This window comes from Tachyglossus aculeatus, chromosome X1 (genome assembly GCF_015852505.1).
Source record: "Tachyglossus aculeatus isolate mTacAcu1 chromosome X1, mTacAcu1.pri, whole genome shotgun sequence".
NCBI lineage: Eukaryota > Metazoa > Chordata > Mammalia > Monotremata > Tachyglossidae > Tachyglossus > Tachyglossus aculeatus.
The window spans coordinates 107,516,078-107,540,142 of NC_052101.1; the positions used below are offsets into that span (position 1 = coordinate 107,516,078).

General features: G+C 41.6%; 1 non-coding gene across 1 annotated transcript; it reads left to right on the plus strand.

Moving 5' to 3' along the window:
• The first annotated feature begins 23,632 nt into the window (after positions 1-23,632).
• LOC119920009 lies at positions 23,633-23,771 on the plus strand. The gene has a single exon (XR_005447780.1). It is a non-coding gene; the product is annotated as a small nucleolar RNA SNORA7 (small nucleolar RNA).
• The last annotated feature ends 294 nt before the right edge of the window (positions 23,772-24,065 follow it).

Sequence of the window (24,065 nt, forward strand, 5' to 3'; positions counted from 1 at the left end):
AGGCGTCTTGGAGATGTGCTTTTAAGAAAGCTTTGAAGGTGGGGAGAATGACTGTCTGTCAGATATGAAGGGGGAGGGTGTTCCAGGCCAGAGGTAGGATGTGGGCAAGAGGATGGCAGCAAGATAGGCAAGCTCAAGGAAAAGTACGTAGGCAGCCATTAGAGGAGTGAAGTGTTCCAAGACAGAACTAGACCCTGCAGTGCCAGCAGCAGCATCTTTATCATCATATTAGTCATTCCAGTCAAAAAGACCCAGAAGCAATTAAAATTGTATGACAAAAACAGGGCCATTGAATCCATATTGTGGTTGAAACTTTTGAAGGAAAGTAATTTCCATATAGAAAGGTCTAATGATCTACTCTAGTAACACAACCTGGGTGTCACTCAGTTATCAGGATCTCTGGCATATATCAAGCTTTTCTCACCAATCTAAATCTGTCCTTGGCAAGGAACAGTGGCGGGGGCCAGGGAATGATCCAGCCCTGGAAAGCCAGAGAGACCAGGAGGGTGAAGGGTCAGGGAATGACAAAACAAAAATGGTATACCAATTAGATCTCTTATTTTTTCTAACTCTTATTTGACTCTGACACTGTGCAAGAAAACAGAGGTGAGATACATTATACCAGCAAAGTGAGGGAAAGTTGATAAGGAACTTCAAAGTGATTGATAAAGAATGTCTTGAGTTTTTGTAACATAAATTCTGCCAGTGTAGAAACGCCAACATGCTCGTTAGAGACTGTCCTCCACAGAATTAGTACATTTCTCATGCATCGTCTCCACCAATGAAAAGTAGAAATTCAATTCCCTTGATCATAATATGCTCCAGTGAGTTCTGAAACAGCAGGCAAAGCAGATGTTGTACTAACTTACACTCACTGGAATGTGACAGCCACCTTGATTGCCCTTTTCCAGCCATTTAATTTGGTTATTTAGGGAGCCAGTGACATTGACACATCTGAAAGTTGTGTACTGCCATAAATCAACTCTTCCTACATTTTTTCTCTGGAAAAAAAGATAATCTAAACCCAATTTCTAAACAATTAATGCAATACCATCCTAGTAAATCTGGCAGAAGAGAGACATGATTTAAGTTTTGGAAAGCTCCAGAATAGATGAAATATCTGACTGCATTGAGCATGTGTTTGCATCACTGGTAGATAACACTGAAGCAGTTCTGGCACCAGTCAGTGAAAGCTCTCACCTTAGGAAGGAAAAAAAGTCACTAAAGGGGAAAAAAAACACCAATCCATCCCTAGCCCATATCCTCGCTCTCTTCCTCACCTCAACAACTATAAGTATCTAAATGATGACAATAGCTTTATTAATCAATCAATCCGTGGTATATATTGAGTGCAGCATTGGACTGTTTAGAAAGAACAATGCAACAGAACTGGAAGAGGTGATGCCTGCCCATAAGGAATTTACAGTCTATAGGGGGAGACAAAAATTAAAGTAGATTAGGGATAGGGGAAATAGTAGAGTATAAAACTATCTTCTCATGTTTTGTGGGGGCAAGGGTGAGTATCGAAGTACTAAAGGCATACACAGCCAAGTTTGTGGTCAATGCAGAGGGGAGGGCAGGGTTGAGAAATCCAGGGCTTAGTCTGGGAAGGCCTCTTGGAAATGTGATTTTTTTTTTTAGGAGGATTTTGACTGTGGGGAGTATGGTAGACAATCAGATATGAAGTTGGAGGGAGTTCCAGGCCAAAGGGAGAATGTGGGCAAGGGGTTACTGGCAAGATAGATGAGATTATTAAAAAGTAGGCTTCATAAAAACAGGATCATATAAATGTGACCGAAGCAACGAGATCTTTTTGAGAGGAAATATTAAGTATCTTCAAGTTCTTTCATGAACCTTATGGATGTGAGACCATGTCCTCTCCTGGCTCTCCTGTCTCTCTAACTGCTCATTCTCAGTTGCTTTCACAGGCTCCTCCTCTGCCTCCAATCCCTTATTGTAGGAGCCCCTCAAGACTCAGTTTTTGGGTCCCCTTCTATTCTCCATTTCTTCATTCCTTGGAGAACTCATTTGCTCCCATGACTTCAATTACCATCTAACTTATATGCCAATGATTCCCAAATATACCTCTCCAGCCCTGACCTCTCTGTCTCGCATTTCCTCCTGCCTTTGGGACACTTTTTTTTAATGGCATTTGTTAAGCACTTATTATGTGCCAGGCACTGTACTAAGCACTGGGATAGGTACAAGCTAATCAGATTGGACACAGTCCCTGTCCCACGGGCTCACCGACTTTATCCCCATTCTACAAATGAGGTATTGGAGGCACAGAGAAACTAAATTCATTCGTTCATTCAATCGTATTTGAGTGCTTACTGTGTGCAGAGCACTGTACTGAGTGCTTGGAAAGTACAATTCAGCAACAGACAATCTCTACCCAACAACAGGCTCAGAGTCTACAAGGGGGAGATAGACAACAAAATGAACCAAGTAGACAGGCTTCAATAGCATCAATATAAATAAATAGAATTATAGATATATACACATCATTAATAAAATAATAAATATGTACATATATATACAGATGCTGTGGGGCAGGGAAGGGGGGTAAAACAGAGGGAGGGAGTAGGGGCGATGGGGAGGAGGAGCAGAGGAAACGGGGGCTCAGTCAAAGGGGGGATCATTCTGGGAAGGCCTCCTGGAGGAGGTGAGCTTTCAGTGAGGGCTTTGAAGGGGGAAATTGTGCTAGTTTGGATGTGAGGAGGGAGGGCATTCCAGGCTAGAGGTAGGACATGGCTCAGGGGACCCTTTCCTTCTGAGTTTTGATGCACATGGATCTGTACCCTGTAAGTACCTGATATTAATCTATCAATCGTATTTATTGAGCACTTACTGTGTGCAGAGCACTGTTGTAAATGCAAAAACTCCTCACTATTGGCTTCAAAGCTCTCCATCACTTTGCCCCCTCCTACCTCACCTCCCTTCTCTCCTTCAACATCCCAGCCCGCACACTTCCGCTCTTCTGGTGCTAACCTTCTCGCTGTGTCTCATTCTCGCCTGCCCCGCAGTCGACCCCTGGCCCACGTCCTTCCTCTGGCCTGGAATGCCTGCCCTCCTAACATCTGCCAAACTAGCACACTTCCTCCCTTCAAAGCCCTACTGAAAGCTCACCTCCTCCAGGAGGCCTTCCCAGACTAAGCTTCCTTTTTCCTCTGTTCCTCCCATCCCCATCTCCCCAACTCCCTCCCTCTGCTCTTCCCCTCTCCCTGCCCTATAGCACTTGTGTATATATGTACATGTTTATTATTTGACTTATTGTATTAATGATATGTATATATGTATAATTTTATTTATATTGATGCTATTGATGCCTGTTTGTGTGCTTTGTTTTGTTGTCTGCCTCCCGCCTTCTAGACTGTGAGCCCGTTGTTGGGTAGGGATTGTCTCTGTTGCTGAATTATACTTTCCAAGCACTTAGTACAGTGCAGTAAGTGCTCAATAAATACGATTGAATGAATGAATGGAGTATAGTATAACAGAGTTGGTAGACATGTTCCCTGCCCACAAATGGCTTACGGTCTAGAGGATATTGATGTTATAGCACCCATAGCACTTCTATACATAACCATACTTTATTATAATGTCCATCTCCCATCTAAACTGTAAGCTCCTGGTGGGCAGGGAACATGCCTGCCAACTCTGTTCTATTGTACTCTTCCAAGCGCTTAGTACAGTGCTCTGCATAAAGTAAGCTTTCGGTAAATACCACTAATTGATCTAAATCTAAGCCACTAAATCTCCAGTGGCTACCAATCAATCTGCGCATCAGGCAGAAACTCCTCACCCTGGGCTTCAAGGCTGTCCATCACCTCGCCCCCTCCTACCTCACCTCCCTTCTCTCCTTCTACTGCCCAGCCCGCAACCTCCGCTCCTCCACCACTAATCTCCTCACTGTACCTCGTTCTCGCCTGTCCCGCCATCGACCCCCGGCCCACGTCATCCCCCGGGCCTGGAATGCCCTCCCTCTGCCCCTCCGCCAAGCTAGCTCTCTTCCTCCCTTCAAGGCCCTGCTGAGAGCTCACCTCCTCCAGGAGGCCTTCCCAGACTGAGCCCCTTCCCTCCTCTCCCCCTCGTCCCCCCTCCATCCCCCCATCTTACCTCCCTCCCTTCCCCACAGCACCTGTATATATGTATATATGGTTGTACATATTTATTACTCTGTTTATTTATTTATTTATTTTACTTGTACATTTCTATCCTATTTATTTTATTTTGTTGGTATGTTTGGTTCTGTTCTCTGTCTCCCCCTTTTAGACTGTGAGCCCACTGTTGGGTAGGGACTGTCTCTATGTGTTGCCAATTTGTACTTCCCAAGCGCTTAGTACAGTGCTCTGCACATAGTAAGCGCTCAATAAATACAATTGATTGATTGATTGAATTGATGACCATCCAGTCTAAATGAACCAGTGAAATTTGCTGGCATAATCCTTTTAAAACTCTGTAAATAATAACAATAATAATGATGATGATAATAATAATGACATTTAAATGCTTACTATGTGCAAAGCACTGTTCAAAGCGCTGAGGGGGATGCAAGGAGATCAGGTTGTCCCACGTGGGGCTCACAGTCTTAATCCCCATTTTACAGATGAGGTAACTGAGGCTCAGAGAAGTTAAGTGACTTGCCCAAGGTTACACAGCAAACATGTGTCGGACCTGGGATTAGAATCCATGACATCTGACTCCCAAGCCCGGGCTCTTTCCACTGAGCCACGCTGCTTCTCTAATCATAAATTAAATAATGACTTTGTAAGAGGCAAAATATGAGCTGCCCTTCAAACATTTATTACAAGCTAATCTTCCACTACACAAGTTCAAGTCATAAAATAAATGAAATTATTATCTGACATAAATAAAGTTGATTCTCCCTAGGTGGAAGGTTATATCATTATCTGTGAATCTGCTGTAGTCTTTTAATGAGCTCAGAATGCTTTAATTATGGTATTTTGATAAGTGTGAGAGGTGGTGATTGTTTTCCTGCACTTAACCAATTGGAAAAATGAAAATGAAATAAATTGTGATTGGCGACACAAGTGGAAAGCCCAGAAAAAGAATTTAGAAGATCTTCTGCTTCCTTGGCCCAGCAGAAAGAGCATGGGACTGAGAGTTAAGAGAGCTGAGTTCTAGCCATGGCTCTGTCATTTGCCTAATATCTGCCCCAATTTCCTCCTCTGTAAAATGCAGCTAAAATACCTGCTCTCCTTTAGCACAGCGCTCAGCAAATAATAGGCATTTAATAAATACCATCATCACCACTATTAGTGTCTAAGTCATTGTTCAGAATCCCCAAATGCTACCCTCTTGATCTAAAATAGTAATAATGGTACAATTTGTTAAGTGCTTACTATGTGTCAAGCACTGTTCTAAGCATGAGAATGTCCCTAAATTATTTTTCACATCCCAAAGAAGAAGTTGTTAGACTGGTGACACAGTGGTTCTAATCAGCAGGCTGTGTCTCCTCTACAACTCAAACTGTTATCCAACATTTATCCAGAACATTAATCCAGAATATTTAGGCATTAAATTTATAAAATTGAATGGCATTCTCGAGGAAATTAAGGGAAATGTAAGGGATTTCATTTGAATAGTTCATACTGGCTAGGTACACTGTCCCTTATTAACCAAGGCTTATGGATAATTCTTTTTAATGCCCCAGTAAGTAGGAATACATTTTCTAATGCTGTTTTGAGTCATAGAAAAGAAAGTAAGGGGAAAAAAAGAAAGTTCTATTGATATATCCATCTAATGCAATTTAAAAAAATTCAATTTGGAAGAAAAAAGTGTGACATTAGACTTGTTTGAGGACAGATCTTACATATTTGGAAAAGCTCACAATTTGTCCAGTAGCACGTTTGTTGAAAAGTTATAATATGGCTCAAGATAAGATCTGTAATGATGGTCATGATAGACTCCATCCTAGATGCCATTATGAAATTAGGTTAATTTGTCATTGCTTAGAACAGATCCTACCCACGTTTATCAGTTCTTGTTCTTTGACTAGCAAACTTCTGCAACTTTTCATTGATTCTGTGGCTCACTGCTTTATGGATCTTATTTGTGACTTTTCAACAGCAAGTACGCAAATTGTTAGGAATGTGGCACTAAAAGCACCTCTAATCTGGAAAAGTGAAGTCTCTAAATGCGTGTGTGTGTGAGCGCATGAATAAGTATATACATATTTATTTAAACCTAGTTGAAGATGACATTATTGACAGTGACATCTTAACGCATGCCTAAGTGTAACTAAAAAAACTTGTGGAGCCGACACTTCATTCCACCCTGGGTGTGTGATGAGATTATTCCTTGCTATGCATTTGCCCCTTGCAGCACTGGTTGCTGTTTTTAATACCTGCCTTTTACTAGTATCCTGGTCCTCCTGAATCAGTCAATCGTTGGTATTTATTGAACGCTCACTGTGTGCAGAGTGCTGTACTAAGCATTCGGGAGAGGACAATATAACAGAATTGCTAGACATGTTCACTGCCCACAATGAGCTTCTAGCTTAGAGGACATCTCTATTCAAGGAGAGCAATCTCTTCCCTGGTGGCTGCACACCAAGCTGATCTGCCTGCTGCAGTTTTCTTGCAGCCATCTACTCCTATACCAACTAAATCATTTGAGTTTATGCCCTGTGTACCGCTTCTGTACGCACCAGTTTCCTAGTCTGTAAAATGCTGCTAAAATTCCCATTCTCCTTTAGCACGGTGCTTGACATGGCGTAGTAGATAGAGCGAGGGCATGCAAATCAGAAGGTCATGGGGTTCTAATCACAGCTCTGCCACTAGCCTGCTGTGTGGCCTTAGTCAAGTCACTTCACTTCTCTGGGCCTCAGTTCCCTCGTCTGTAAAATGGGGATTCAGGCTGTGAGCCCTATGCGGGACAGGGACTGTGTCCAACCTGTTTTGCTTGTATCCATCCCAGAAGTTGGTACAGTGTCTGGCACATAGGTGCTTAACAAATACCATTATTATTATTATTATTATTATTATTATTGTTGTTGACCACTTCTGTGAACATATCCCGACCCCTCCATCAGTGTCCTCCCAGGGCCTACTGCCTCTCCACTGCAGCTCTTGAGACTCTGCTCCCAGCATGCCCCACGTACATGGACTGCCCTCATTGCCTTATCATCAATGGTATTTATTGAGCGATTACCGTGTGCGGAGCACTGTACTAAGCACTTGGGAGAGTGCAATACAACAAAGGTGGCAGACACATTCGCATCCTGAACCTCCCCACCAGCCAGCCGTGTGACTCCTCCAGATAACTTCCACCCCAGCAGTGACTTTAGGGGCCCTCGACCTCTTGGGTATCCTGATATCCCCCAATCTCTTCATATGTCCCATCCAGCAAAGCTGCTCACAAGCCTAAATGCTTGTGAGCTGAATGCAACTCTTATTGCTACTTGGTTTTGTTCATTTATTGTTTTCTCTATAATATTCTTGCTCTGTGGTTCTATTCCAGCCCTCTCCCCCACCCAATCCTTTCTGTCGAGAAGCAGTGTGGCCTAGTGGAAAGAACTCAGGCCTTGGAGTCAGAGAACCTGGGCTCTAATCCCAGCTTTGCCAGTTGCCTGTTGTGTGACCTTGGGCAAGTCACTTAACTTGGCACATAGTAAACACTTAACAAATGCCATTATTATTATTAACTACTTTATGTCATATCTGTAAAATGGTGGTTCAGTGCCTATTCTCCCCTCTATTTAGGCTGTGAAGCCCATGTGGGAAAAGGACTGTGTCTGACCTGATTAACTTGTATCTACCCCAGCGCTGACAGCAGTGCTTGGCATATATTAAGTCCTTAACAAATAATAATATTAATAATAATAATTTGGTCCCTTATGACCAGGGGCTGGGTCTAAATTTTACCTTTACCAGATTTCAAAATAATGCTCTGCACAATGTAGCATAGAATAAATGATAATGCTATTGATAATAATGAAAATATGATCCAGCAGTAAATTTGGGGGGCTGTTGAGAGGCTCACAGATTTAGGAGAGGGAAACTTTTAGGGTACACCTACCAAGCCCTGCACCCTTATTGAAAGTGCCTAAGGCTCATCTCCCTCCTTACCATAGCAAGTGTCTCTGAATTAGCAAGGTTCATCACAGGCATAATATGCAGGCACTTTCTTTACTTTAAAACAAGTGACTGGTATTTACTGAGAATATGTCAAGGTATCAATATATACTTTCAGTAAGCTTCTACTGTAGCTTTCTTCAACTGTTAATAATCATACTGAAATTCATTATTTAGTTTTGCTACAGTTTGAATTGCTTTAACAGAGAATGAGTAATCATTGAGTAATGTTCCATGTTACAGAATGTAGCATGATGGTCCATGAGAAATTGTGCCCCTTGATATAACCATTCATGATTCATTTTTGAAGAACATAGTATAGCTGTATGTTATATATATATATATAGTGTATATATAGATATTGTCAGTGATGTCTTATGTGAATATATATGATCTATACATGTAAATAGAAGAACATAGTATGACTATATCCATTCAATCATATTTATATATGTGTATATATGTTATATATAATATATATATATATTGTCAGTGGTGTCTTATTCGCATATATATATATATATATATATATATATATATATATATATATATATAATCTCAAACCTGATGTGTGTATGTGTATACATGTTCAGGTATATACATTTGTCCTTCCTATTTGAATAAGACACTACTGATGGCTAAATTATCTATGAGTACATGTGTGTAACTGAAAGGTCAATGCAAACTCCACAAATGTGGCCAGATTGTATGCACACGAAAAGGCTGTCACTGTGTTGTCCTGTTTGATATTTGTAGGAACTAACACTGCTTTCTTTTGTGCCTCCTTATCTCCTGTTCCTTATGAAACTTTAACTCAAAAAAAGTCCCTCCTTTTTTGATAGCAGTACGTGATGCTGGTTTATCCTGTGAAATCGGCTTCCAGTTTCCAGCCGGGATGGACCATTGTCTGAGGCTTCGTTTTACTGTCCTCAAAACATTTATTCTGTCCGCCTTGCTTTTGGTTTCCCAATTTCAGCTCTCCCTACAGAAGTTGTCTGGGTATCCTACTGTAATACATTCTCCTCACGTCTTCCACGTAGCATAGCTGGGTTGAGGTGAACGTAGCTTCGATGCTGGAAGACTGATGACATTCCAGAATTTCATTACTCATAATCTTGCCTTGGCATTTCATGTTGAGTCTGGCATGTAAATGATTCTGATGGATCGGCTCAAGGAGCCAGATGTGATACCTGTACGGGGAGTCGTGATTTCACAGCTATAGAGAAGGTTGTACGGCACCAGAGCAGCATGGTGTAGTGGCTAGAGCACAGGCCAGGAGTCAGGAGGTCATGGGTTCTAATCTTGGCTCTACCACTTGTCTTCTGTGTGACCCTGGGAGAGTCTCTTCCCTTCTCTCTGCCTGTTACCTCATCTGTAAAATGGGGATTGAGACTGTGAGCCCCAAATGGGACAGGGGCTCTATCCAACTTGATTTGCCTGTACCCACCCCAGCACTTAATGCAGTGTCTGGCACATAATAAGCACTTAAATACCATCATCATCATCATCCCCGTAAATGTTCAGTCTGGAATTTGATGCCATATTGCTGCCACGCTAACAGTCTCCCAAAAGATGTGCTGGCCTTCTTGATTCTGTTTTCTATTTTCCTATTTATCATTGCATTATTTTTTGTTTATGGTATTTGTTAAATGCTCACTCTGTGCCAGGCACTGTAAATAAATACTGAGATAGATTCAAGCTAATCAGTTTGGATGCAGTGTATATCCCACATGGGGTTTATGGTCTTAATCCCCAGTTTACGGATGAAGTAACTGAGGCACAGGCCACATGGGGCTTACGGTCTTAATCCCCAGTTTACGGATGAAGTAACTTAGGCACAGAGAAGTTAATTGACTTTTCCTAGGTCACACAGCAGAGAAGTGGTGGAGCTGGGATTAGAACCCATGTCCCTCTGACTCCCAAGCTTGTGCTTTATCCACTAGGCCATGCTGCTTCTCTTCATTGGTCAATGAGCTGTTTAGGTAACATAATTCTGTGGCGGTGTTTAGTTCTGTGTTGCCAATATAAATTTTAGTTTGAAGCAGCATGGTCTAGTGGAAACAGCATGGGCCTGGGAATCAGAAACCTTCAGTTCTAATAATAATAATAATAATGATGATGACTATGGTATTTGTTAAGCGCTTACTATGTGCAAAGCACTGTTCTAAGTGCTGAGGGGATACAAGGAGATCAGGTTGTCCCACGTGGGGCTCACAATCTTAATCCCCATTTTACAGATGAGGGAACTGAGGCACAGAGAAGTTAAGTGACTTGCCCGAAGTCACACAGCTGACAATTGGCAGAGCCGGGATTTGAACCCATGACCTTTGACTCCAAAGCCCATGCTCTTTCCACTGAGCCATGCTGCTTCTCTCCCAGCTGTGCCACTTCTCTACTGAGTGACCTTGGGCAAATCACTTAGCTTCACTGTGCCTCAATTAATTATCTCATTTGTGAAATGGGGATTAAATCCTCCTCCCTCCAATTTAGACTGTGAGTCCATGTGGGACAGGGACTGTGTCCAACCTGATTGTCTTGTATCTACCCCAGCGCTTGGTACAGTGCCTAACACATAGTAAGTGCTTTACAAGCATCATTTTAAAAAAGGTGTGTATGACTTCCTTGGTTCAGGCTGATAATAATAATAAGAAGAATTATGGTATTTGTTAAGCACTTACTATGTGCCAAGCACTGTTCTAAGCACTGGAGTAGGTACAGGGTAATCAGGTTGTCCCACGTGGGGCTCACACTTTTAATTCACATTTTACAGATGAGGTAACTGAGGCACAGAGAAGTTAAGTGACTTGCCTAAGGTCACACAGCGGACATGTGGCAGAGGCAGGATTAGAACCCACATCCTGACTCCCAAGCCCGTGCTCTTTCCACTAAGCCACGCTGCTTCTCGATGCATCACATTAAATTTCCTTAGAGTTTTCAATAGCCTGTAATACCCGGATGATTGAGTGTTATGTTTTGTAATCAATTTCATATATTTTCGGGTGTATGCCTCGGTCACAGTCATCTGCATATATCAGTTCTTTAACAGTTGTCTCTAGGTCTTTGCATAATGCTTGAAGTCTGTGGTGTTGGAAGAGTTTCCCAGTGGCATGACAATATAGTCTAATATCTACATCCAGGTCTCTTGTGGCTTCTTCTAGCATGGCTACATAGAATAAATTGAACAGGACCAGGACTACTATGCAGCCCTGTTTTTAATCCATTGGCAATGGGGAATGGATCAGATGGAACACCCTCAGCTCTGACCCAGCAAGCCAGTGGTCTCTGAATCTCGATGAACTTTTCATGACATGCAAATTTGCTAAGTAATTTCCAGGGCCCTGATCAACCGATGGTATCAAATGCTTTCAGAAGATCTATAAAAATTGTGACGAGGTCTTGGAGCTGTTCTCTGCATCTTTCCTGTATCTGATGTGCAGCAAAATTCATGTCCGCTGTGCCGTGCAGTGGTCTGAAGGCACTTTGTGATTCCCGGAGTGTCTATGCCCTTACTTCTCCTACCTCCTCTTCCTTCTGCACTTGGATTTGTACCCTTTATTCACCCCACCCTCAGCCCCACAGTTCTTATGTCCATATCCATAATTTATATTGATATCTGTCTCCCCGTCTACACTGTTTGCTCCTTGTGGGCAGGGAACATGTCTCTGTTACATTGTACTCTCCCAGGTGTTTAGGACAGTGCTCTGCACACAGTAAGTGCTCAGTAAATACCATTGATTCTTTATTAGCTACTCCAGGAAGGAGTTCTTTGGCTAGGATCTTCCCAGCAATGGAGACTAATGAAATCCAATAACTGAAATGCCTTGATCTTCACTGTAATTTGGTCTTTCACCTTTAATAATACTACTACTAATAATAATAATAATGGCATTTATTAAGCACTTACTATGTGCAAAGCACTGTTCTAAGCTCTGGGGAGGTTACAAGGTGATCCGGTTGTCCCACGTGGGGCTCACAGTCTTAATCCCCATTTTACAGATGAGGTAACTGAGGCATAGAGAAGTTAAGTGACTTGCCCGAAGTCACACAGCTGACAAGTGGCAGAGCTGGTATTTGAACCCATGACCTCTGACTCCAAAGCCCGGGCTCTTTCCACTGAGCCACACTGCTTCTCTGAAGGTGGTGATGATGGTGGTGTCTCTGAGATCCTGTGACATTTTCTCGTAGTCTCATATTTTTTGAAGAAGAGCTTATGAAAGTGCTTAAACACTTTCAGTAGTAATGCCATCAGGCCCAGGTGCTTTTCCATTTTTCATGTCTCTAGCTGCTGCATGACTCCCCCAAAGGTCAGTTTGGGTGTCATGTCTTTTCTAGGTTTTGCAGTGCCTCATTTGGAGAGGAACTTTGAAATAGTCTTGTCATCTTGTGAGGATTCACTCCTTGTCTATGAAGAGACTGTTGGGTAGGGACCATCTCTAAATGTTGCCAACTTTGTACTTCCCAAGCGCTTAGTACAGTGCTCTGCACACAGTAAGCGCTCAATAAATATGATTGAATGAATCTTCTCTTAGAGATATCACAATAGCATGAGGAGAACAATGTAATATCTCTAGCCATGTGTAGGTGTTTTGGATTTCATGGTGGTCTGCACAGTTCTGGATCTCTTCTGCTTTTGGCATCCATCCTTAATATTCACTTTGAGGATTTTCCACAACGAAGCTTCATTTATCACCAGCTGTAAGCCTGCCTCCTGTTTGACCTCCTCTCGCATTCTGGCTCCTGCAGTCCAGAGCCGTGACATTCTTCCAACATTATTGACATGGGAGCATGTTTTACCATTGTCCAGACAGGCTGTTGGGCCACCATTCCTCTCTAGCCAACTCACCTCTGCATTTTTTCTTATCTATTGTTTTATGTTACCTGTGCCCCTTCTCCCCTCCATTAGGACAGAAAATTGAGATCAAAGCCTACCCTGAAAAAGGAACTAGGGCAGAACCTCCTAATGCTTTAGCACAAATGTATTTTTAACTAGTTGTTGCATGTTTAACATAAAATCTGTATTCCTTACTGGTCATTAAATGATTTGTTTCTGATTTGTTTAAAAGTTTACAGAAAGCCTTTGAATTATCTGTGATTTCGTTATTGGCAGGATTATACTAATACCATTCCATATAACTGGAAGCTGTCGGAGTCTTGCAGTACCGCTAGTCCACAACTTTTAAGGGGAGAAATTCCTGAGATCTTGTCCTCTTGAAAATCTGGTCACCCATTGCAGCTCTGGTATTTTTGTTCAAGTTCCATTAGAAGGAGAATCCACTCTGTCACACTCACTTTCAATGAGCACTACAGTCTATGATAAGTTTCATAAAACCTGCTTAATTCAACATTTATGAGACTATGGAAGATAGATGGAAGGGGTAGAAAAAGAAATCTTTCCAATCAATCATTCTGTCAAGAATTAGGGCCCAGAATGATAAGAATGAAAATGGACTTTTTTGGAATACATGGTCTACTAGATAGAATAATTAACATTCTTGAATTTTTCATAAAAATAGTCTTACCTTCTTGTAGTGCCAAATTTATTTTTGCCCTACTCTGAAAACTGTAACCATGTTTTCTTCAGTAGGTAACAGACATTTAACAAATATTTCCGTGGATACAGGATTGACCCTTTTTTCAGTGCCCTATTCACTGTTCTCAGAAAGGTCTGGTGGGAGGAAATGCACAATTGTTCCATAGCAGACTAACAGGAGCAGAAGGTGGGTGAAAGTAGACTGTCCCCATATTCTGAAAGCTGAATCCTGGCAATCTTAATACTTAATTAAAAACTGATTAGGAAGAGCAACTTCATATGACTGAATTTCTATATTTGCCAAGTGACTGTGGTCAGTTTCTGTATTAAATCCCTATAAAAATATCTTATTACTCTTAGCAATCTGATTTAGTGAAAAGTTCAGTTCTGAAAATAGCTTGATAAAAATGAACAGCACAGTGGCAGATACAAAGACCATAATTGCCCTCAGAACTCACCATTGTTTGAACTTGGGTGATGGTGAGAGCACATTTTTTTTTTTCTAATACAGATTCTTCCCCCACACCTCGTGTCACTAGGAATTAGGCACATGGCATCAAAGTGACAGGACCAGGATAGGAGAGAGGAGGAACTGCTAGGGTTGAGGGCAGAACTCATTATATGGTGGGGAGGAGGCTCCATTCAGGATGATGTTCTCCAATGCTTTGCACATAGTAAGCGCTTAACAAATACCATTATTGTTGTTGTTATTATTATTATTATAGGACTGTTAGGTCCTTAATAATAGTTGTGGTATTTAAGTGCTTACTACATACCAGGCACTGTACTAAGCGCTGAAGGGGATGGAAGCAAATAATAATGATGGTATTTGTTAAGCGCTTACCATGTGCAAAGCACTGTTCTAAGCAGTGGGGGGGATAAAAGGTGATCAGGTTGTCCCACGTGGGGCTCACAGTCTTAATCCCCATTTTACAGATGAGGTAACTGAGGCACAGAGAAGTGAAGTGACTTACCCAAAGCCACACAGCTGACAAGTGGTGGAGCTGGGATTCAAACCCACGACCTCTGTCTCCCAAGCCCAAGCTCTTCCCTCTAAGCCACACTGCTTCTCATATCAGGTTGGACACAGTCCCTGTCCCACATGGGGCTCACAGTCTCATTTTACATTTTACAGATGAGGTAAGTGAGGCACGAGAAGTGAGGTGACTTGCCCAAGGTCACATAGCAGACAAGTGACAGAGCCGGGATTAGAACCCACGACCTTCTGACTCCTAGGCCTGGGCTCTAGCCACTAAGCCATGATGCTTCTCCAGTTCCTTGTGGGCTGGGAAGGTATCTCCCAACTCTGTTATATTGTACTCTTCCAAGGACTTAATACAATGCTCTGCACATTGTAAGTGCTAAATGGATACTATTGATTGGCTGACTGAAGTCTGTTGCCCCTTCTAGACTGTGAGCCCACTGTTGGGTAGGGACCGTCTCTATATGTTGCCAACTTGTACTTCCCAAGCATTTAGTACAGTGCTCTGCACACAGTAAGTGCTCAATAAATACGATTGATTGATTGTTGAAGGATGTTGGGAGGAAGTGAAAAAAAGCACTTGTTATGAGACATCTATAAAGACAATGACTCACATGAAGGGAATGCTAGGTGCCAACTACCCAACCTGTCCCTTGTGGGAAGCTTCTGGCAGTGCTCCTCTTGAAATACATCTTTAACGCAGGTCAAAAATGAGATATTTGGCAACGAGTTCCTGGAATGAGTTGACCCATCAAGTAATATTCTGAGCCTGTTAAGCATGTGGTAACCTAAATCAAAGATATAGTGATATACCATGCATGCTCTAAGAACAAAACCTACGTTATCATTAAAATATTGGATTTGGGTACTTTATTAGGCACGAAGTCTGAAAGGAAAATTTTGCCTGGATGGTGCTTAGCACTAAGGCAAGACTTATGGTTTCCATTTCACAGATGAAGAAAATGTCACAGCAAGTTTCTTAATTCGGTAGTGAAGTAATACATATTTATGTTTCCACAGGCAGAAAATGGAAATCAAAATTGAGACAATTGCTTGGGTGATTCAGATCAAAAACCCAATTAAAAGTAGAATTCAAGAATGTGGACTAATTTTCTCAGGCCTCAGAATGGTTCAAAAATTTTTATACTATCCGCAACATTTGACACTCTCCTAGCATATCTGGTACTTTCATGTAAGACCATTTGTAATGAATATCTTTTTAGTTGATTTACATGAAAGTAAGACCATTTGTAATGACTATCTTTTTAGTTCATTTACTGTTTTTTAATAAGAACGATAATGATAGTAATGATATTATTAATAATAATAATTGCAATATTTGTTAAGCACTTACTATGTGCATAGCACACTACTAAGCACTGGGATTGAGACAAGATCATCAGACTCTCCATGGTCTTTATCCCACAAAGAGTTCACAGTCTAAGGAGGAGGGAGAACAGTGAAGCAGTGTGGCCCAGTGGAAGAGTACAGTCCTGAAAGTCAGTTGAGCGGGCTCTAATTCCAGCTCTGCCACTTGTCTGCGGTGCGACCTTGGGCAAGTCACTCAACCTCTCTGTGCCTCAGTTTCCTAATCTGTAAAATGGGGATTAAACCCTCAATTAATCAATTGTATTTCTTGAGCACTTACTGTATCAAGCTCTTGGGAGAGTACGACATAACGAAGTTGGTGTAGACATTCCCTGCCCACATCAAGCTTACAATCTGGAGGGTAAGACAGACATTAATACAAATGAACAAATTGCAGATATGCACAGAAGTGCTGTGGGGATGAGGGAGGGGTGAATGAAGGGTGCAAATACAAGTGCAAAGGTGATGCAGAAGGGAGTGGGAGAAGAGGAATTGGAGACTTAGTCGGGGAAGTCCTCTTGGAGGAGATGTGCTTTTAATAAGTCTTTGAAGGCAGGGAGGGTGATCATCCGTCAGATATGAAGAGGGAGGGAGTTCCAGGCCAGAGGCAGGACATGGACGAGAGGTCGGCAGTGAGATAGACAAAATTAAGGTACGGTGAGTAGGTTGACAGGGGTGAAATGTGCAGACTGGGTTTCAGTAGGAGAGTAGCAAGGTGAGATGGGAGGGGCAAGGTGATTGAGTGCTTTAAAGCTGATGGTAAGGAGTTTCTGTTTGAGGAGGTAGATAGGCAACTACTGGAGGTCCTTGAGGAGTTGGGTAACATGGACTGAACAGTTTTGTAGAACAATGATCCAGGCAGCAGAGTGAAGTACTGGAGTGGGGAGAGGCTAGAGGCAGGGAGGTCAGCAAAGAGGCTGATGCAGTAATCAAGGTGGGATAGGATAAGTTATTGGATTAATGTGGCACCGGTTTGGATGGAGAAACCCATTGTTGGGTAGGGACCGAGCTTGGCTCAGTGAAAAGAGCACGGGCTTTGGAGTCAGAGTTCATGGGTTCAAATCCCAGCTCCGCCAATTGTCAGCTGTGTGACTTTGGGCAAGTCATTAACTTCTCTGTGCCTCAGTGATCTCATCTGTAAAATGGGGATTAAGACTGTGAGCCCCCCATGAGACAACCTGATCACCTTGTAACCTCCCCAGTACTTAGAACAGTGCTTTGCATATAGTAAGTGCTTAATAAATGCCATTATTATTATTATTATGTTGCCAACTTGTGCTTCCCAAGCGCTTAGTACAGTGCTCTGCACACAGTAAGCTCTCAAATACGATTGAATGAATAGGATTTGGTGAGAGATTTGATTATGTACTTTGAATGAGACAGTTGAATCGAGGATAATGCCAAAATTATGGGCTTGAGAGCCAGAGAGGGTGGTGGTGCTTTCTACAGTGATGGGAAAGACAGAAGGAGGACAGGGTTTGGGTGGGAAGATGAGGAGTCCTGTTTTGGACATAAGTTCATTCATTCAATCATGTTTATTCATTCATTCAATTGTATTTATTGAGCGCTTAGTGTGTGCAGAGCACTGTACTAAGGACCTGGAAAGTACAATTCAGCAATAAAGAGAGGTGTCTTGGAGGAACATCCAAGCAGAGATGTCCTGAAGGCAGGAGGAAATGTGATACTTCAGATTAGGAGAAACATCTGCTCTGGAGTTCGAGATTTGGGAATCATCTGTACAGAGATAGTAGTTGAAGCCATGAGAGTGAATGACTTCTCCAAGGGAGTGGGTGTACATGGAGAATAGAAGGGAACTCAGAACTGAGCCTTGAGGGACTCCTACAGTTAGGGGGTGGGAGGCAGAGGAGGAGCCAACAAAAGAGCCTGAGAAGAAACAGCCCAGAGAGATAGGAGAATCTGGAGAGGACAGTGTCAATGAAGCCAAGGTTGAATAATGTTTCCAGGAGAAGTGAGTGGTCGACAGTGTCGAAGGCAGCTGAGCGGTCAAGGAGGATTAGGGTGGAGTGGAGGCCATTTGATTTCACAAGAAGGAGATCATTGGCTACTCTTGAGAGGGTAGTTTTGGTGGAACAAAGGGGACAGAAGCCAGATTGGAGGGGATGAGGGAGAGAATGTGACTTAGACTATGAGCCCTAGGTGACAGGGACTGTGTCCAACCTGCTTATGTTGTATCTACCCTGGTACTTAGAACCACATAGACCCATAATAAGAACTTAACAAATGCCATAAAAAAAACAGGTACCTAATCTTCATTTTGCACATGAAAAACCTGAGGCTTGGGAAGTTAAGTGACTTGCCCAATGTCACACAATTGGCTAGTGGTAGGGTCAGGATTTGAACCCAGGCAAGCCCTTTGAATTTCACATATAGTTGTATCCCTTTATTCATTGTAATTAGAGTTGAAATTACTTCTATGAAAGTGCCCTAAGAACCATGACATTTAAATTAAAATTAGTTTCCTGATTAGATAAATTATTCTCAAATATTTACATTGAATTGCCTTCTGACATTCTTTCTTGAGACATTCCAAGAATGTTCTGTTGCTTGAGCAATCCAGGAAAAAAATAGATGTCCTCTCTCTGGGGAATTTAAATAGATTTTTTTTCCTTTCATCCTCTAGCATACCATAACTGTAAATGCTTCTTTTAGTTCTTGGAAAAATCCATGGGTAGACAAGATCCCTTTCCTAAACACACTGGTTGCTTCTCTATTGACCAACAAAATAAGATAATTTAAGCTGTTATTAACATGAAATAAAGTCATAGTGATAGTGAAATTCTTTTCCAGCTTACCATCAGTGAGATATAGAGTTTAAGATGCTGGGTTGGGGTGTTTTGAGGGCTTGCATTGAAACCTCCTTTTGACTCATAACCAAGAGGACGTTTCCCTTGACATACTTCTCTGGTAGCTTACACTGTTGCTCTTTTACTTTAAATTCTCCTATTTCTTCATCTACCTTCATCCTGAGTGTTCGTTATGAACCTTTGGTTGGTCAGTGAACTATGTTCACTTTGGTTACTATTCATAGGAAAAATGGACATCTGTCAATGCTTTTTTAAAATGCCACAGATCAATCCTCTTCATTAGGCTACATGAGTTTTACTGATAATAATATCCCAAACTGTGGCAAGCATGATAGCTTTTTATAACTCTGACTCCTGGCTTATGTATGTAAATCAAAGTGTTCAATGAATCAGTAGTATTTATTGAGAATTTACTGGGTGGAGAGCAGCATACTAAATGCTTGAGCGAATCCCACAGAGTTGGAAGACACAATATCTCCCCTGAAGGAGCTTACAATATAGTGGAGAAGATGGATACAAAATAAATAAAGATAGCAAGAAAAAGAGAATGAAAGAAAGATATGTAGATGGGAAACAGCATGGCATAGTGGATAGAACATGGGCCTGGGAATCAGGAGGCCATGGGTTCTAATTCCGGCTCTGCCACTTGTCTGCTGTGAGACCTTAGGCAAGTCACTTTACTTCTCTGTGCCTCAGTTATCTGCAAAATAGGGAATGAGACTGTGAACCCCACGTGGGACAAGGACTATGTCCAATCCGATTTGTTTATATCCGCCCCAACACTTAGTACAGTACTTGGCACACAGTAAGTGCTTAACAAATAACACAATTATTAATAATTATTTTTTGTACTCTCCCAAGTGCTTAGTACACTGCTCTGCACAAAGTAAGCACTCAATAAGCGTCACTGATTGATTGAGTCAGAGGACCTGGGTTGTAATCCCAGCTCCACTTGTTTGCTCTGTGACCTTAGGCTTCTCTGTGCCTCCCTTACCTTATCTGTAAAATGGAGATTAAATCTTTCAATCAATCAATCCTTCTCTCTTACTTAGTCTCTGAGCCCCAAATTGATTCTTTTTTGTTTCCTTTAGCTATGAAAAGTGTCATCCTATTTTATCATCTTCTTGATGGTGTTAGTTGTAGTACTGAGCAATGAATCTAGGCCCAAAAAGAGAAATTGGGCCATTCTCAGACTGGACTCTAGACCCAGAAGCTTTCAATGAGTAGAGAAAGCAGCACAAACAACATTTATTCAAGCAGAAACAAATCTTCAAGCCTTTCCCAGTTAACCAGCCATAATGTTAAGAAGAAGGCAGTCATCTACACAGTGATTCAACTTTCCAAATAATCGACAGAGTTGACAACACTTTCCCTGTTTATCAGTCCCTCATGTTTCAGATTAGAACTGGTGGACCAGTTTTACTCTTGCAAAATCATGGTGGCACTATCCCAGAGTACCCCCAAATCCCACAAAATGTGTGACTACTGTAGATGTCAAACATAAAAGGAAAAGAGAATGTTCATTCTTTATTCTGAATAACAAGCAAATGTTGGTATATTGAAAAATTTTTCAAACATACCCTCTTGGAAGAGTATATAGCTCTTGAGTCCACTTCTCTCTTACAGCAACATTTGTTTCCTTATTGTGATGAAGAAAGGACATTTCAGGTAATAGTAAAAATTATAGAAACTGTTAATCTCAGTCCTAAAAAAGTTAAAAATATCATATTAGGATGAGAGCAGTGAAGACTGGTACATTATGTTTAATAGATCGTCACGAACTGATAGAAATAATGAGCTTCATTATTACCTTGCATACAGAACACTATTAGGTTTTCTTTTCAAAAATGCAATGTACTAAGGTTCCACATCACAGAATAATTGATACAATTAAAGTGGTATTTTGTGAAAAGAGGGTGGCCATTAAAAATGGCAGAGAGCCCAAGAAAAGATCATCACCCCATGCAATTTTAAATGGTAGTCTCAGATGGAGGACTTCTAATCAGTATAGAACCCCCACAATTCAAACAGTAAGAATCTTTCTGCAATGAGAGTTAAAATGTCCCTTAGGATACTGATTACAATGTGACAATTAGCAGCAAATTAAATAAAACCCCATTGCTACTGAAAAGTTGCGCTCTGCACCCCACTTGCTCCGAGACTACAAAAATTAAAAAAAAAAATTAAAAAAAGCCTCTTTGTCCTGAATATGGGTCCCTGGGACTAGAAACTCACATCATACAGAAAAATATAAGAAATGCCATTATTGGGTCAACTTATTGGTATATCCAGAACAGTATAGAGAAGCAGCATGACCTAGTGGATAAAGCACAGGCTTGAGATTCAGAAGGTCATGGGTTCTAATTCTGGTTCTGCCACTTGTCTGCTGTGTGACCTTGGGCAAGTCACTTCACTTCTGTGGGCCTCAGTTACCTCATCTATAAAATGGAGATTGAGACTGTCCCTTTGGAACAGGAACTGTGTCCAACCCAATTTGCTTGTAACCACCCCACCAGCTTAATACAGTGCTTGGCACATAGTAAGTGCTCAACAAATACCATTATCATTATTATTATCATTATTATTAATAATAATATTAATATTTTGCCTCCAGCATGGGTAACAGGATGCTTGGAGCAAATGTCATCATCCTCCTTGAGGGGCACAGGGGTGGTCTGTATATTCTATTGTTTTTGAGAGCCTTCAAAAATAGCACTAAACGAGAATTTTTTTTAAACAAATGCACCTCAGGAAAACTCTATTGATATAATTTTTGACCCTTGTACACTTCACTGTTCATTCTGTTAAAATAATGGAAATCTGTAATCGAACCCTGCTGAAAAAAAAAATGAATCTCTAGGTTTTGAATGTTACCAAAATGGAATTTGAGTTTATATTGCCGATCCACATTCTAACACTTCCTCTTCATTTCAGCAAGTCCCTTCTCTCATGGAATGCCTGAAACTATTAGGTGGAAAAAAAGACCAGATGATCTTTGAATGTCCGTTCCAAATCTGTGATTTAATGGATCTCCAGGGTGTCCTTTCTATCTCACAAGCAGCATCCACCAATAGTTAATGACTTGCTTTCCCAGCTGCTATGGATCCTGGAGCATGAACCATTTTATAGGGCAATCCAGGTCATCCCACTATCACATTGACCAAATCAGCCTGGAACAAACCAAATGCCCATTGAAGACTCAAGTCCTGACTCAGCATTTGTTTTGAAGTGTGCAAATCGAAACAGGCTGGTTTCCAATCAAATAAAAAGGGGATTTGCAATGAGTCCAGCAATACTTTCTATGGAAAGGCTGAAAGCTGTTTGAGACCACACCGAGCGGGTTTGCGGTTGTGAGATCGCATCCTCTTGCTTGGGCCCAAAGTCTGTATGATTGATAATGGTAGCATGGAGGTGCTGGCATTTCTATATGGTCTCTTCCCCTTACTCCATTGGCAAGAGTAGATGAGCTGTCATCCACTGTCTTCTGCCATGACAGGAGGGAGAGAGTTCCTCTCTGATAACTACAAGGCAGTCTCCGATCAATCAGATCACCCAGATCCCTCCTTCCCCCAAAAAGGGGGTCTGATCCAGAGAGCGAGGGATGAAAAATGCAGTGTGGAGAAGCTTGGACTGGAATCTACCAATTAAGCATCAGGCTGACTTCAGGGGGTTTGAGACAGACCCTGAAGATCTAGCAGCTTCAGCTTAAGACTTCACTGAGACTCCACAAACATTTCCATAGTATGAACAGTACTTTCTCTGAAAGCATTCATTTGATGCCAAGTGTGAGATTTGTCCCATGCAGATTTAGGTAAAAAAATGGATCTTTCCAGCCAAAAAACTGGAAACACTTCCCAAAACATTCCTGTCCTCTGCCAAGACAGCCAGGGTGTTTTGTGGAAAAAACTTTTTTTCCATGGGGTCCTGAAACCCTGTCACTATATTCAGAGTGAAGATGAGAAGAATAGAAGTGACACATATAGAGTTGTTAGGACCAATGACAAGTGTTTTCAAAGAAAGCTATTTAAATATTTGATTCTGCTAAATGTTATTATAACACTGCCATTGCTGACAGCAAAGATGATAGTAACTACAAGATAAATTTATTCATAGAAATATGCTCTGACCTTTGGGATTTTCTCCAAAGAAACTCAGTACAACTGTTCAAAACTACTGTCTTTGATTTAAGAAACAACCATATGTGTCCCCTCCTGTTATTCTGACAATCAGCTCCAACAAAAATTTTCTCCCTCCCTCCTAATAATAACAATTGTAGTATTTAAGTGTTTCCTAAGTGCTGGGCAGATACAAGACAATCAGGTCAGACTCAGTTCTTGTCCCTCCCAGCTCTCACAATCTGGAGTGGGGAGGCAGAACAGGTAGTGAAACCCTATTTTACAAATGAGGAAACTGAGGCTGTGAGCCATCAAGCGATTTAACCAAGGACCCTTAGCAGACAAATGAGGAAACTGAGGCTGTGAGCCATCAAACGATTTAACCAAGGACTCTTAGCAGACCAGTGGTAGAGGCGGGATTAGAACCCAGGTCTCCTGACTCTCAGGCCCAGGCTCTTTCCACTAGGCCATGCTGCATCTCAAAAAAGGTATGGTTGGATTCTCAGGCTCTGAGCAAACAGCAGGATAATTGAAATGTAGGATGTAAACACAAACTCCAGAAAGGCAAGACTTGAAAGGACAAGAGGTGTGATTTAAATTACCATGCAGACTAATTTCTCTTCAAAAAATGATTACATCATATTGAAATTGCAATGGAGATGTTCCAACCATTATTTTACAGAGATTTGGTCACATATTTTTATGTTTGTCTCATTTCCCTCTCAGGATCACACCTAGAGAGTTTCCAGTACTCTATCAATATTGACTATGGGAGGGAAGGTCAAGCAGTGGCATTATCCATTCCATTCCTAGCTTGGCCAGTGGCTAGTGAGTGGAAGGCAATCTGCTACAAGTCAAAACTCACCTGTGCTGGGCAGCAGTGGCATGGGAGAGAGTCGAGGGCGGAGACTCAAGTTTACTGCACAGAAGGAGGCGATGGTAAAGCATTTCTGGATTTTTACCAAGAAAACTCTATGGATACGCTACCAGAACACACGCAGATGGAGGTGGGGCATTTTGGGAGAGATGTGTCTATGGTGTCAGTATGAGTCGGAGACCACTCGACAGCATAAGACAAGAACTCCCTCACTTTCCAAGCTCTTAGTACAGTGCTCTGCACACAGTAAGCACTCAATAAATACTACTGAA